Here is a 17017-nt window from a genome sequence, read left to right on the forward strand (position 1 = left end):
TGCAGAAGCGCCTGAGTGTCAACTTTGCGTTCTACTTTGCTCGTGTGGTAGCCTTCGCTGTGCTTTCTTTCACTTAGGCTCAGCTGAGACACAGTCTAAACCCCGAAAGCTCCAAGAAGATTGAAGTCACACTAGTGCACTACAAAGCCTACTTCTTTCCAAGGCACATTTTAGCCGATACAGGCAACTTCGGTGAAATGAGAGAAGAACTCATCAAAGACTGCTTGTGTATCGGCCTGGAAAACTGAATGGTTTAAAAAAAACCTACTACAACTGCACTTGTCACTGGTCAATGGAAGCACTTACGAATGCCTGTCAGCAGGAGACAGTCCGACAACAGCAGAAAGAGCTAGAGCTGCGGCAAAGTACAGAATCTGTACATGAGGTCCATATCAGAAGAAAAAGTACTGCACTATAAAAGGCTGCGGTCGCTTGAGATATGACCTTGTCAAACATCACCAACATGACGCCAAAGATTCATAATGATTCAATACCTCGTGCTAACATGAAGTACACCATTTTGTACTTAGCCCGAGACTGAGGCAGGAAAAGAGGAAAGTTTCAAAGTAAAAGAAAAATGAAAAACACGTCTCTATAGAGACGTGTCCTCGACTGTTCATTTTTCTTCTACTTTGAAACTTTCCTCTTTTCCTGCCTCAGTCTCGGGCTAAGAACAAAATGGTTAACATCCACCAGCTCGCCTGCGCAATCACTACATTATGAAGTACACCCTCGGTCGAGTTGTCTAGCAAAAGATGTGGTGTGCCAAGGTTGTTAAAAAAGAAAACAATTTATAGCAGTTCATTGGTTGAAGTCTTCTCTCAGGAATGCGACTAAAGAAGAGGAAGGACTGTGCTCAAAAGGACATAAAATGACTGCCTCAAATCTAGCCACAAGAACCAATGGTAAGCAAGAGCCAGGATTCCTTGGCATGGCCTCGAACTCCCAAGCTTCAAAGTTGCAGCCAATAATACTTGTTCAGAACTGACTCCGGTACTATTCAAGATAGACATTGGCGCAGTTGAGACAGGGATTCCCGAAGACCATTTTAAGACTCTAGAAGCCGGTGTTAGGAACCCAACAGAAGGTCACTTCAGGTTCTGGGAGGCACAAAACTGAATTTTTCAATCAAAAACTGCAGCGAGTTAGAGAAAGTTTACATCATCCGAGACCCCAACATACCAGCAGCTGCTTGGCAAGCCAGCTATAGAAAAGCTCGAAGTTCTCCCTCAGCAAGCAACTGTTCACATTTCCAACCGTAGGGCAGTGCCATGGTTTGATCTGCAGGCAAACAAATCATTTACAATCGATAGATCTGAGAGCCTTCCAAAATTGCCACCGATACCTTCCGAATTCACCCCAGTGCCGTACAAAGCCCTCCTAGCATATAAAAAAAAAAACCTCTAAAAGTTAACATGCCTCTGTACAGTTTTTAGGCTTTCCTATAAAGGCCGGTTCTCACATGCAGCGAAGCGCTGATGTAGCGCTGCTCACGTGCCGTCAGGTACTTATCGTCTGGCCTGAGCAACAGTTTTGACGGTGCGATACAAAACTGGTGAACGCTCCCGTCGGCACGTGCTTAGCGCGAGGTCAGCGCTATGCTTGTAGCGCTCCGCTGCATGTGTGAACAGGCCTTAAGGCTGATAAAAAAAACTTAAAGATTGTCTAAAAATGTCAGAAGTGGGGTAGAAGCATGATGGGATAATTTTACACTTCCCCTGAGTAAAGTACAACTAGCACCCTCTAGGCACTGGTTTGCAGAGCGTGACACTGTTACCGCAAACAGGGGGTCTCTGGTTTTTGCTGTTTTTCTTTTAGACTCAAAAGGCTGTCATTAAAACTACCAATGTCGTGGGAAGTGCTCATTTGGTCACAACGTTAAGGGGTAAATTTTGATGCCCAAAAATACCATTTTGAAGAAAAAGTGCCATACACATAAAAATCTGCCTGCTGCAAGGTTTAAACCCAGGACCTTTTCATAACTTTGCTAATGGAAATACCATGCTAGTAGTGGAGAGGTCATGGGTTTAAACCCTGAAGCAGGATGATTCTTCCAGATGTGCATCAGTGCCTTGAGAATACGAGTTGCACTCCAATGAGGGTGAACTGCAAAATTGCTGCCGCTATACGCAAAGGTATAAGGTGGCATACATAGAGTGCAGGCAGTAAACTGAGCCAGAAAAATTGGAACCTGCAAGTACATACCTCAAACTTCGGTCAATACTCTTGGTGGTGCATGCTACCTTGTCAAATTTCAAAGTGAAGCTCCATTTCTGTAAGAAATTAGAATATTTCTGTAAATTTTATGGTCGGTTTGCTTGCTGCATACTCGACCCGGACGAATAACACAGAGCGAATGGCTCCAACAAAAAAATACATTTAATTGGACATGATTGAGCTGGTCAATACACTAACATCGTTACCGGGGCGCTTAAGTCTGGTCAGCGACTGCCTGTGCACTACCTCTGATCCGCCTTATCAAGGCGGTGCGCGCGATGTGCGCGTGGCCGGCTTGACTCCACCGCCCTGCGGGAAAGTCTGCCACCTGTGGCCCGTAGTCGGGCAACTGGACTGGACTGGGAAGCCGCCAGGGTGCCCACAATTTCTACGACGGACGCTGATGCAGACGAACAGCGAGAGCCGTGCTTGCTACTGCTAACATGAGATGGCACAACTGTTGAAGATTTGGCGACAAGCCGTGATGCAAAAAAACAAAATTGGGGGGTTTACGTGCCACACCAACAAAAGACACCTGCAGCACAAGTCTGAATTACACGGTGCCCTTTTCACAATACGCATCAGTAATATGGTGGGAACCTCGGCCGGCATTCTAAACCGTCAACTGGGGATCCATAGGCCAGCGCTTCGAATCTGAGCCACTGGGGCCATTAGCCGTGATGGCCACATTCAGTAAAATTCATTTGATTCGTCTTTCTGCCTGTGTTGTATATGAAGTGTGCACAGTGAGATTTAACACAAATAAAGAGAAGTATAGGCGATTGCTGAAATAAAGCAGACGCCACGCAGACGAAATCGGTGGGAACAAGAGCACTCTCCAAGATGAATTGCGCCGCGCCATCTCTCGTCAATAAAGCAAATGTGGCTCTCGCTGTGGCTTGTTTCTCCGCATCAGCATTCGTCATCTTAATTTAGACAAATGTTGTTCTAATTTCTCACAGAAACGAAGCTCCGCTTTGAAATCTGACAAGTTAGCGTGCACTGTGAAAATACACCATTAACAAAACTTTCAGCTGCGCACGTGCAGCTATCAATTTTTCTGACACAATTTACAGTCAACAACTCTATTCATGCCACCCTATATATCAATGTTGAATGGCTAGTTGGTATTGGTCTTGGGTTGCCACAGGCATGGTAGCGCTTTTTAGACGTGGACAAAAGAGCTCGTGCCTGTCTTGTCTTTCCTTCTTTTGTCCTCATCTAAAAAGTGCTACCATGCCTTTGGCCACCCAAGACCCTATATATATCAGGATTTATAAAATCAAATTGTTCGCAGAAAGTTTTGAACTCAACACCTCTATTGATCCCCTTGACATCCGATATATACAGAAAACACACTTTGTTTCATGCCATGCACACCCACCTTGCTAACCGTCTGCCAAGTATCAACAATGTGGCTTTTGAAGTTCCCAAATATCACAAACTGCTTCATGCACCGATTCCTGCAGAGGTGTTTCAGGTTCACTGTTCCAATGTTGTCCCAAGTATCCACACCCGGTGGCACCTGGTTTTCGAGATTCGCCCACTGAAAAAGTAAGGAAGTGGTAAATAAATATCTTAACAACAAGAAACTATTGTGACATAACAAATTATGAGTGCACATGAAGCTGGCAAATACAAAATAGCTATAGAGGTATATTAATCGCTACTTTGATGTTTTGTGCATTTATTGGCAACCTCAGATATACTGCAGACGACATATTTTTCGCGGGCTCAATATTTCGCGATTTAGGTTAAAGCTGAAGTTTTGGAATAGTTTGCGGGCTCTAATTTTCGCGATGCGGTAGGATCTCAATATAGTTTCCAATATGTTTACATTTTACTGGAATTGTTCATGGGACCTATTTTTCGTTAGTCGCAGATGATTCGCGAAAATTAAGTCGTTTACAGTATTTTTTTTTCAGTATTTCTGTTGGAGTTTTTAATACAGAATGAAGCTACAATGGGGCATGTGAGGCTTAAATAAAAAATACTGTCCAATGGTAAAGAGTAAAATGCCAAGCACTTGCACACCTTCGCATTAGTCCTCAAACTTTCCCGCAGAGGGTTACACCAGATATTCTGTCGGAGTGGTGCACGAAAGCACCCGACCTCAAAAGCCCAGCCCTAAAAGCCTTTTTCTTTTAGCACCACCTTCAAATCCCAATTCTCAGAAGACATTGACATGAATATCCGTGTTGGCGGCCCATTTCTTCTATATGCTACGGCACTTTTCTTCCTTATTGTTGCCCATATAGAGTGAAAGGGTGCAGCAGTATTTGTTTTCATTGCGAGGTCATTGATGCCTTGAACATAATGATTGATTATGGTTTTAAGCCTTGTGCCAGGTTTACTTATTTACAAAACATGGTAGCATTATTTGCATGCCTCCGGCTGCTCAAACACCAACTCATGTTTAGAAACAAACCGGAGTGGCCCTAGCGGAAGCCACCGGCGCCGTGCATGCGCAATGGAGTGTGGGCAAGAAGCTCTCCGTCGCCCATAAACAAACCATTGAAATGCGATGTTGTAGGCGTCGGTGTGAGTCCCCCTGCCCTTTCTCGCGTTCAAATTGTTGATTCTACGTCTTCCTGGCAATGTCTGACTTTCTTGAGCAGCCTCAGCGAAATTATCGAGGCTAGTTACACCACAAAACTTTGCGTGAATAATATGACATGCGGCGATTCATTACGCGTGGACGCCGCAGAATGTACGCTAAAGCCTGATTCGCATGATGAGATTTCGCTCGCAATTTTCAGTCGCGACGCCGCTCGGGCTGCAAAAGCGTGAACCGTAGCCGAGATGGTCGACGTCGATACTGAAAATAGCAAGCAGAATTGGACCAAGTGAATCAGGCATAACAAGTCGGTGGTGGCCACTGGTAACAATGATCAACATCTCCTTGCATCTACTGTTTACATAGAGCCTGCTTACCAATCTTCAAACCTAAGTCTTTTTTTGAGGCCTGCACCTACTTCTTATCGCAAGTATCGGCCCAACGTTTGTTCAATGAGCCGGTGTCGTCTAAAAGAGCAGACGACAAGCAGAAACGTTTGTAAGAGTAGACGACAGTCTGAACGATCAGGCGGCCGTTTCAACGTGAAGACGCACTGATTGTTGTCGGAAGGTGGTCCTGTACAACCTCACGGTTTTCCGGCGTTCATGTTGGAACAAAGCAAATGAATCGGATGACCCAAGTATCCGAGAATTCAACCCAAAGTGCTCCCTGCCCAAGCAATCGTGGTCCGACGGCGTCTGGTTTTGCCCTTTCAAGGCACATACCCAGATTCTCGGACGAACCGAGCACATGAACACTGACCTTCCAAACTTTCTCGACTCTTTTGGTACAGCCCCAGTCACGGCATTTTTATGAGAAGGCAGGTTTTTGCCCGGTCCCTTTCAAAACAACGCAGGAATATACATCACACATGCGGTCTTCTGCCTACAGCCCCAGACAAGTGCGCCCGAAGCGCCGTGACGTAACGGGGTTGAGTTCGTGTATACATAGGTTGAGGTGCCGCAAAAACTTTTTCATTGCTTTTGAACGAACACCAAGCTATGGGCACCAGCCAAGATCATATGTCTGCTCTCCAAAGTTTAGAGTTAATCTTCCTGGTGATTAGAAACAACCTCCGTATTACTTCATTTTTTTCTGCAGTACTGGACCCATTTCAAAATTACGCTCCAGGTGACAAACACATGCCTGGCCTTTGAAGTTATTTGCTATAAATACCTCAAATTTCTCAGGGGGACTAGATCCCCCTGCCCCCATTGTGAGAACAAGATAACATGCTCAAGGAGTTTACAAGGAACGGTGGTCATAGAGAGATTCCTTAGGCCCACCAAAAAGTTCACAGTTACACACTTCTGTACAGATAGCCAAGTTTAAGTTAAGACAATAACACCCACTTGCATATATAGTCAATAATGAAACGCAAGTCCATTCACCTTTTAATAATGCTTCTATTATTAGTAAGAAGCCCCGATACATCTGAGACAAGAGGATGGCATACTCTTCCCCTCTCTGCCTGCTATTCCAAATTCGATATTCCAGGTGGATCCCCAGCACAAAACAAACTCTGGGTTTCGGAAATCAAGGCTGAGGGACCTGTTTCAAGCACATTGTCATTAACGGGATTGTACACACAGTATTTATTGTTAATGCACATGCTACTGTATCGAAGCTTGAAAGTGACATTTTATTCTTTGGCAAATCCTATCAGTTTTTTTTCATGCATGACATGTTTCAATTGAGAGGTCCTCACACACGGTGCTGGGGCTAGATCTAAATGATGACCTGGGCAGAAGAATTTGGACTTTTAGTGTGTATGTTGCCCATTTGGTGATAACTGAACATCACTCACTACCCATCTCATGGGCCCGAATAATAGCTCCATGAGTTACTTGAAGATTCAATAACTACCTTAATATGTCCAAAATTACCTCCTCTGTTTGTGCCACACTTTCAGATAAGTGGTCAGATATCCCATAAAAAGATTAGGTCGCCACAGCGACAGTGATCGTCATCCTCATTTAGATGTGCTCGCAGGGCCCAATCTTCTTGTTGGACTACTTCTACCAATCTTCCAGTCATGCAAACTTCTCCAACCAGAGCAGTAGTTCTACTTTCAGGCACGGCCAATATAGCAATAATATCTGTCATGGCAGTTTGAATAAGCCCTTGAGATTGTTATTTCTTGTTTAGTGATGCCAGTATTCCTGATTCAGCCCGATCTATTTTAAGCGCGTGTGTATCAACCTCTACCAGCGTCTTGTGCATCTTATTGAACTGTCTGAGTTGTTCATTCATCGGACCGGTATAATCTTAATGTTACCGGATAGGAGGAAGATTACCATATCAACAGTCCCAAACAGTTTTACAAGGCACTTCTAGGTGTGGGAACACCAGTAAACGCATGTTGCTTCTTTACAATTTTATGAGAGTATTGGACCAACCTGAACATGCAAGGAGAAGAAATCGGTGGTCTGTACAGTCTGGTTGGTACAGATCGGTGGCCGATAGGCCGCACACTCCTGTTATTGGCCTGCTTCACCATGACAGTCGTTGAAGTCGCGCACCAAAACAGGGTTGTCACAACTGAGCAGGAACGATGGGGTTGGAAGCTGGAGGCGAGCCGCAGCCTGGACGAGCAAGAGGACGAAATGAGTGGTGCACATGGTATGGTTGATCCCGTACTCACTCCTTCACTAGCGCATGAAACATTTTAAACGCATATGAAATGAGCTACATAAAGATGAGCAACAACTTTTGGCAATCTACACCCATTTACGCGACAAATGGACACAGACAGAGGGAGTGCCAGATTCATATACATACCTATTTAAGATCACTCAGAATATTAGGTTCCGATACTGGATCATGCAGAATGTGCATGCTGTACCCAGTCATGCAATGTTTCTTTGTGTGTGTGTACGCGCTTGAAACTGTGTATAAAGACAGGTGAACTGTATCCGACAAATTCGCGAGTCCAGCAAAACGAACGGCACCTAGCGGGAAAACACTGAGCTGGCCGGAACAGGTGCTTTCGCGATTTCTGCTCGTCTCTTGTGGCTTCCGTGATTACATGTTGTCGATGGTTTGCGCGACAGAACAGTTCTACCAATGACTCTGTCGTAACCAGAGTATCGCCTAGTGACCCAGGTTGCTCTGCACGCGACCTATGGAACCGTGTGAGAAAGACATTCTGTGTTTATAAACGTTCATCAGCACCGTTGTAGGACAGGTGGCAGTCCTTTCCTAGTTTCCTCGAAGAAAGTCAGGCCTCTGGAAGTTCGCTTACCCAACCACATCACCACAGGTTCGAAATAATGGATGATAAGACGCGAGGCAAGCCATTTTGAGTCAAATGCTTGCTTGCTGGTGCTGCAGCATTGTGCGTTGAGCTGGCACATGGCACGGCAGGACCTGGATTCGACCGCCATATTTGCCCGATAGTGGCGTCCCTATAGGTCGCTGGAGTCGCGAATTTCCTTGGAGATATGCCGGGTGTGCTTAGTCAAGTTTCTTAGAGACGCATGTCATCGATAAACAATAACGACAACCAGCAATGCCCGCTGACAAAGACATGCTAATATGTTTTGCCATAGCACATTTATACCACACCATGTATAGTATTTAGCTGTGTGTTCTGCTTTGTCCTTTCATATTTTTTAATCCCATGTAAGCATGCTGTTGCTTTGCAGTGCCGAATGGCCACATTAACCAACGAAGCATCTGACGGCCGCGTTTGTCAAAGAACAAATGCCTATTGAATCTTCAGAACTTTGGCTCGTCATTAGGGATTTGATTATTTTCATGATATTGATTGAAGAGTAGTGAAGGGACGCATATCGGCAAAAGATTTGAGCCCGATTGTGGGCCCACGCTAAAGGAAGTGAAAATGGTGAAGTCTTACTCTTTGAATATAATGCATGCTTTGCTGCGACACATTGTTTCCTCACATAAATCGGCAAAGGGTGCAGAGTTTTGTGTTGTATGTTTTCTTTTTCTGACATCCTGGGCCATCTCTAATAACCATGCATGTCCGACGTACACAATTAATTGTAAAAACTTGAAAAACGCCGGACACTGGTGCTTTTTCATTCACGACCAGGTAGTTTTCCTGCTAGTACTTTTCCCAAACTTGTAGTTTCCGTACGGCAAGCAAGTCGTCTGCTCTTTCGTGCAGGCGGCTGCCGTGACGCCACGGCACCGAGCTCCGATTGGAGGAGAGGTTCAGGCGGGATCTTGGGGACTACCGCGAGTAAACAAAGTGGCGTGACGACTTTGTGCTCTCTGCTTGGCCATAGGAATGGCTGCTTCCCTGCAGCCCTCGGATAAACTCTGCTACTTCAAAGACAAGGCTGTAGAGTTCGAGAAACATGAGCGGAAACAGCGCAAAGCATATGTTCTGTCGTTTTAAGTAAATTAATTTACCCTGAGAGCCCATGTTTGACGAGTACCGCCAAACTCATTGCTCTACACAAGTTGTTTTGATCACACAAACTGTCATGTTCGAAACGAAATCGGTGCCAACCGGTGACCACCTGTTAACCGTGGACCACAGAGGGCAAGTACTAATTTCAAGATGTGCTTCCGCCTTAAAAGTGTAGAGTTCTCGGCTAAAGTTTGTCTTGCAATGCTAAGGCGGTTTGGTTAATTGTGATCAACTCTATGTCACATTGTTTTTCATCACCCAAGGATCACAAGAACCCAATAGAGGGAAGAGTTGATTAAGTCTTTAAAGGTAAGGCAAGCTGAACAAATGGAATTTACCGGTACGATTGGCAGGCGCTTTTTTGTGGCTGGTAGCCACAGAAGAACCCCTGAGTTGCAACAATGGACAAGTGCTCCCTCTTTTTAGAAAAGCCTTCTTGTCGTCTTGATCTAACAATCTTCAAAATGTCTCGAGCAGACGATGGAGGAATGGTTTTCAATTATCCCCGTTTATTAGCCGGATCCACATCTTTTGCAGTTTGGCATCCTTCAGAAATTTGAACAGCAACACGCCGTCATTTAAGCACGCAGTGCATCCAAAAAAGGAGCCTGCTTTCATTGCCCTTCGATTGAGAAGGATACTAGTCACAAAAGTATAATTTTTCTGAACTCGGCAAGTACCCAGCACGACAAAAACAGCAATAAAAAAACTCACGGATGCCGCATTAGCATGACTGCCATTAGTTATGCCTAGATGTTAGGCTTGTTCATTTGCTTGCCCCTCCTGCACCAGTGCAGAAAAGTGTAGGGCGACATACTTGCTGTACTACACCAGAAGTACACCGCGCTGGTTTTCTGCACCGTTGCAGGTAAATCAAACGAGCCTGCTGTTTAGTCCTGACCATTTATCGGCATGTGCCGGGGCAGAGCTAAGCGCAAAACGTCACCAACCTACTCTTCCAGCTTTTCGCCCCCTTTCACATGTGCAGTAGACCTAATTTGGCCCACTTTCCCCCTGTAAAACACTTCAATTATTGGAGATTAGACAAAACCAGCGACGGCTTAACTGCTGTTTTACGCATCTGTGTATCTTCGTTCTGTGCACCTTCTACTTTTGAGTTTCCTCTCTCCTAGCGCCATCTCAGGTTTCCATACATCATGTTACGTGGAATAGTGCATACGCTGAAGCTACAGTTGGGGACAAAAGTCCCCAGGACGCACGAGCTGCAATTGAAACGCATTGCTCTGCCATCTGCCGGCGGGCCGCCTGGTTTCGAGATCACACAAAAGCGCATGAGTGTCCTACTGTGCCTGCAAACATGCGTTTTCCCGCTCTTCTGCGGCGTGGCGCCAAACTCGGATTCGGCCGCGCTTACTGACATGGCACCTATAAAGCAAGAAGTCACGGCAGCTCAGCTTAGCGGTTTATATATAAACCAAAGTGCGCTGACACGGCGAAATACGGCGCAATGCTGCAGGCAGTATCTCCAGTTTCGAAATGCGTAGCAGGCCCTGGTCAGCCGCAAGCGCAATCTTAGAGGCAATACCACGCGCCCGATTGCAAGTTAGGCGTTGTGCCGCACAAGAGCAGGAAAACACACGTTTGAAGGCACAGTAGGACACGCATGCGCTTTTGTGTGATCTCGAAACCAGGCGACCCGCCGCCAGATGGTAGAGCAATTCGTTTCAGTCACAGCTCGCGCATCCTGGAGACTTTTGTCCCCGACTGTACATCGGTAGGCACATCAACAACAAAGAGTGTACGTTAGCTCTGCAAGGGCCCGGGCCAACCCGAAAGCCTGGGCCCGGCCAGGGTAGCACGAATTCTTTCCGGGCGCAGGCCGGGCTCGCGCAATGGTGTAGCATACTTTCTAAAACATTAAGAAAATGCTAGCGCACTGATAATTTAGATTTTAAAGAGAGAAAAAACGGAAGGGCCATCTTGCTACAATGCCACTAAAATAATCTTTGAAATAAGCAAAGCTGTTTTGGCCCAAGCCCGCAAAAAGATAGAATTATGGGGATTCCATCAGCATAGTGGGACAACCACCAGCAGGCAAGAAAACGAGGGCAATCTGCAGTCACAGGGGACAGCACGATTGTCTTGCCCTTTCTTTTCAACTTTTGAAGAAAAAAAAACGACAAAAAAAACAAAAAAACTGCATCTTGCTATTAAAGATATGTCTTTATATGTGTGTAAACTTTCGAATGTTCACCACGTGTCTGCGATATGACAGCGTCTTTCATGAAAATTAGTAATTAACTGCCCTAACACCTCCGCAGGGCACCTTTGCATTTAAGAGATGGGGCACACCTTGGCCTAGCCAAAATTGGCCTAGCTCACACCGGGCCGGGCCTGATCAGGCAGGCAGGGCCGGGCCTGACTAAGTAAGCATCCCATCGGGCCGGGTCGAGAGTCAGCGGGCCAGGGCCCGGCCGGGCCTCAAAAAATAGGCCCGAGCAGTGCTTTAGTTTACATACCGTGTTTCCCATACGTACCGGGTTGTGCGGGTGCAATCGGCCGCGCGGCCGGTGATGCAAGCCTCAAGAGAAATTGCTTCCGTAACTCCTCAGCACGACGCTGGTTCCCTGGCGAGAGAAAGGATACGTAAGGAATAGAGAGAAAAAGGGAGGCGAAATAAATGGTAGTCTTCCTACCGTTGCTGCCATAGCACTGCGGAACCCACGCCAGCCTTGCCGAGCCTTGTAAACGATGCTGAATGTAGACTAAGAAAAGACACGATCCGTGCAGAGCAAGACCAACGTCAAAACAAAGCACCCGTCGATGTGATGATTCCTGTTCTAGGCTGAGCGATTCATCTTCGCCGCACTGTCCACTGTTGCACCAACTGCCAGCCGCACAAGTTTCGTTTCGATGACGTGCCGCCGATGCCGCAGCCGCACGGCCGCACCACGACCAACTCTATTACTTCCGACCACTTCACCCGGAGCGCGCCTACGGGGAGCGCTGTCCCCGGATGCGGCACGCCTAGTTTCGCGCCACTCTACTAGATGGCGCCACAGCTCAGCTGTAGAATTCGGGAGCAGAACGAAGGCTGAGCTCTCCGCGCGGCCGCAAATTGTCGATGAACGACTTACTTCCGCCTCATTCTTTTGATAAAAATTTCCTGAACTGAGAGTCTTTCCATCAGAGACCCCTAAAAGAGGCAACGTGCGATTTAATGTACATTTTCGTTCACCTATTGGAGATCACTTGAAATTTCCTAAGAACTCGAGGGTTTATGGTACTGAGGGGTTGATGAATTTTCAGCATAAATTTTGTGAAGCAAGGTTAGTTCTAAGCGTGCTTTTATGTTAACTTGATTGGAAAATAAGTGTTGTCTAGTGAACTACTCAAAGTGAATAATAATTACCTTTGCTACTGACGGCCTTTATCCACTCGTCCCTGATCCTTGTGGTGGGAAATTCATAAAAGCTGACTCCCACTTCCTTGCCCCGTTCTCACTTGCAGAACGGTACGCGGCAGTGCGTTTTCAGGTAAGATCGAACAACCATGTCCAGTGGCCATTTTTAATTTTGATGAAAAAAAAATTATTTTGCTGGCTTTATGGCCAGAAGAATAAAACCAATCCTTGTTTTCGGAAAAAAAATTGTCTTTGCGAAAAAGTGACAGGGCTGAATTCTACGCACAACGTCCCAGTCCTTTGCTTTCGATTAGTTTCACGTTCGGCCGTGGTTCGGCTGTTTAGTCAGTTTAGTGTTCAGTGGGGCAACCATCTCTGACGCCGACTTGATCATGACTTGGTGGGCCGTCGGAGGCTGTACAACGTTGTCTGGAGCTTGACACGACCCTAGATTTAATCACTGGCACTGGTGCCATGTCAAATTGCGGAAAAAATACACCTCGCTGACGTGTATTTGTGGCTCTGCAGCTCATGTAGTTGGTACTTGTTCTTTCTGCACCATCATTTGTGCAGGTCCAATGAGCATACCTAAATTGGATTCCACGATTCTCCAAACCATTGTCTTATAAATTAAGTTACAGACAATCTCATTCAATCGCAATTCTTTCTCTCTTTTTTTTTTTTTATGGATCTTTATTTCCTACGCGTTGTGCGGCCTTCCACGGCAGCGGATCAATTGGCGCCTCACAGGTTCATGTTCTGCCGCGTCCTGCTTCCTATATCATGTTACTGTTAAGGTTGTTGGCTGATCTGTTTGCAAAGTCGCTCTGGTTGCTTCCTTTACGTCGCGTAGACGGAGACGCTATACACCGGCTGTTGAAACAGGCACAGCGAAGCACGTTGTTGGCGCACCTCGATCGCTCGGGCCCATGGGCATTTTTGGGTCGGTTCTACGAAAATGTATTACGAATTTTCCCTTCAAAACTACCGTCCACCTCTGTGCTGTCAATTTGTCTTTTCCTGACCACCCCGTAGCATTTTCACGCTTTTTTTAATACTAATGAAATGGTGAAGAGTGGGTATGGGCACGCCCCATTTATAGCAACCGCGTTAGCGTCAATTTGGCCATCTTTCTAGCTTTACAACTCAAAAGCCACACAAATATTGCATCATGGATAAGGAACGGATAAGAGATGGCGCTAAAATAGCAAACCGGAAAGCGCTGGACACTTCGAGCGCCTTCCGGTTAGCTATTTCAGCGCCATCTCTTATCCGTTGGTATTCTATTAAGTCTTTCCGGTTTACGCCGGAAAGTTTATTTAATGGGATAAGATACATATTATTGTTGCTACTTACAAATTTCAAAAATTACTTATACTTATAGACCAACACGCGTCCCTGACGTCACGCAGCAGCGGTGGCGCTGTCGACGGCACTGCGCATGCGCAGACGCTTCAGTTCACTCGAATTCGGTTTCTGCGCATGCGCAGTGCCCACACCTGGTGTGGGCAAACGCGGGCTTGTTTGTAAACAGCGTGTCGGTCTATAGGTGAAGCGAGCACTGGAAAATGTATCTCACTTTGTTGCTGTAATAAAAACAGTCCCATCACATTTAGTTGGGTGTATTTCTTGTCTGCAGTTGCCTATGCGGTCAAATGAGTACCATCCCAGGCTCTACGAGCTACACCACTCAATCTGGCTTTTTGGTACTGTTGCGATTTTCACAAGCGATCTCCAGAGTAGAGAGTTTGGGACTGAAACTTCGTATTCCAGTCCTACTCTTAACCATAACTTCAAAAACAGGAAGATATGTGGCAAAGAAGCAAAAAAAGGCTATGTTTAATTAACCTGAGACGGGTAGAGAAGAAACATCAAGACGTAGAAGGGACAGAAAATAGACAGGACGACGTCTCAAACTCACGTAACTTATTTATTTAGTCCACCTCCTTATATAGTCTCAATCTCAAGGTTATCTCCACCAACACAAAAGGACGAAATCTATACAGATCAAGCGCCACAGCCTTCATCGCACAATGCAAGAACGTTGACAACGTTTACAGGTCAAAGCGATAAGGCAACATCCATCCACTCTCAAACTTGAACAAAAGGATCTCTTCCACTACTACTATTCTATACACAGTTCATACTTCTGTTCAAGTTTGAGGGTGGATGGATGTTGCCTTATCGCGTCGACCTGTAAACGTTGTCAACATTCTTGCATTGTGTGATGAAGGCTGTGGCGCTTGATCTGTATAGGCTTCGTCCTTTCGTGTTGGTGGAGATGACTTTGAGATTGAGACTATATTAGGAGGTGGACTAAATAAACGAGTTAGCTGAGTTTGAGACGTCGTCCTGTCTATTTTCTGTCCCTTCTACGTTTTGATGTTTCTTCTCTACCCCAGTCTCGGGTTAATTCAACATGGTTAATATTCACCAGCTCGCCTGCACCCTTCAGATTTTTTCTAAAAAAAGGCTGTTGTAGCTCATTGTTTGCAATCAAGTAAAAAGACAATTGGCGAAGTACCTTTTTACATGAGTGGAGCATAAATCCTTCCATGTCAGAGCTAAAATGTAAAGTTATGTTTGGGCACACAGGCATGTGCACAAAGTTTTGTGTCCACGTACCTTTTTTGTGCCTGTGCCTTACTCACCTGCTGCAAAACTTTTGCTTCGATGTGCTGGCAGTGCGTCAGTGTGATTATTTTTTATTTACCTTTTGTCCAAACGAGGTGAATGGGCCAATAATTTTTCAGCAACACATGCATCGTGCCAAATGTTTTATTAGCACCTCCATAAAACTTGCACTCCTGGCTTTAACAAAAAAAAAATCTGCATTACAGAGGTATGCCCACTATACCGAGAATCACATCTTAGTATGCCTAAACTTCTCTTTCATTAGTCACGGAGTCTATTATAAACTACTCCCAACGAATTATAATGTGGTGGTACATAAAAAGAAACACACACAGCTACCAGTATGCAAATTTATTTCGAGAGTCACTCACAAAAGGTATAAAATATGCTTTCAGAGAGAGCAGAGCAACTTTGTTGGTTAATGGTCAAATGGCGCACTGGAAAGAGTGCAGGAAATTGCACCAATGATGATACATAGAAGAATAACATTGTTGTTTTGGATGCTCAATTATAACGACAGCGTGTCCTTGGTGGATGCACCTCCTAATTATTGTGCTTACGGAATTACTACGCCACTCTTCTACCATTATAGGCGCAACTTCTTGTGCACACTTTTTTTTTTTTTTTTTAAATCTGGTGACAAACGGCAAACCTTTAACAATAAATCCTGAGAGCCTATTGCCCCTTCATAAATTTTGGAGTACATTACCTTTCTCCACTTGGTGATCCAGACATCCCATTAGAGTTACAGAAAGCGTTAAGGCATGTACCACACATTAGAGGGGAAACAGTGTACCACAAATGTTAAAGCAAAAGCATGACATTTTATTATAAAGAGTGTGAGGCAGTGTCAGTTATCCGAGTACCAATCTTCAGTAAAGCCTTTAAGCTTCTTAGAGAAGAATGATTTGTGCACTCCTTAATTTAAAATTGGCAAGTTTTGATATTTGCTTGCAGACTTGCAGCCTACAGTAAAAAGAAGTGTTAGTATAAACAAGTCCTGTGTCTTTCATTAGTAATAAAAAGTTTATTTAAAATGTATTAAAAATTACTGAAAAATAATTAACAGTGAAATTTTAAGCCTTATATTGTTCCCATTCAAGCAAGGGGATTCCACTCAAAACTCATCCCAAAAAGAACAGAAGAATGATAAATACTCAAGATAACTTACCATGCTCAGGTGTCCTGTTAATTTTGCAGTAAATGGCATGTTATGCATGTATATCAAAATGTGGTTAAAAACAGCTTCCCAAGATCAGTGTTATTGTGCTCTTGGCATAACAAACAAATCTTACCACAATCGCTTTATGAACAATGGGTTAGAATCATAATCCCCAAGTTTGTCAATGGGTTTTCAAGAGTTTCGCAGGTACTCCACCAGCTGGTGTTTAAGACAAAGAAACTGGCATTCCTACCAGAAGCTATGTGCCGTAAAATATTGAGAAAGCGCTCATCAAATGGTTGGAGATAATTGTAAAAAATATGGGATGGGCACTTTGCAGGTTCCAGCGCTGAAAGTCAGAACAGTGCAGGAGCAGTGTTGTAGTCTGGTGGGACCCCTATTTTCTTAAAGCAGTTGCACCGCTTGCATCCAGCCAGCTTTGTGCTGGCATTCTCATGTGAAGCTTCATTGCTTCTTACTGGAGTGAGCATGGAAAGCTTCACCGCTCTGCACCAGCGCACTGGGAGATGTGGTTGATGCGGAGGAGCACCTTGTTTCATTCAATACATTCAGAAGTTTACTGGCCTGGGTGCTTGATATGTTCTTAATCGCTTTTTAAATTTTCAAAAGTGGGGTGGACACCTATTGCGATATGAGCACATGTTCATCATTTTATGGCACATGGAATGGCAGAGATAAAAA

The 17017-nt window shown here is 45.0% G+C and overlaps 1 long non-coding RNA gene across 1 annotated transcript; it reads right to left on the minus strand.

Moving 5' to 3' along the window:
• Window positions 1-345: 345 nt before the first annotated feature.
• LOC121834555 lies at window positions 346-12107 on the minus strand. Its single transcript, XR_006077254.1, has 7 exons — window positions 11813-12107; window positions 11654-11743; window positions 7174-7359; window positions 3602-3763; window positions 2206-2273; window positions 1183-1281; window positions 346-355 (listed from the first exon to the last, which is right to left on the minus strand). It is a non-coding gene; the product is annotated as an uncharacterized LOC121834555 (long non-coding RNA).
• Between the last annotated feature and the right edge of the window lie 4910 nt (window positions 12108-17017).

The sequence above is a fragment of the Ixodes scapularis genome, unplaced genomic scaffold (assembly GCF_016920785.2).
Source record: "Ixodes scapularis isolate PalLabHiFi unplaced genomic scaffold, ASM1692078v2 ptg001458l_1__unscaffolded, whole genome shotgun sequence".
In the NCBI taxonomy this organism is placed as follows: domain Eukaryota; kingdom Metazoa; phylum Arthropoda; class Arachnida; order Ixodida; family Ixodidae; genus Ixodes; species Ixodes scapularis.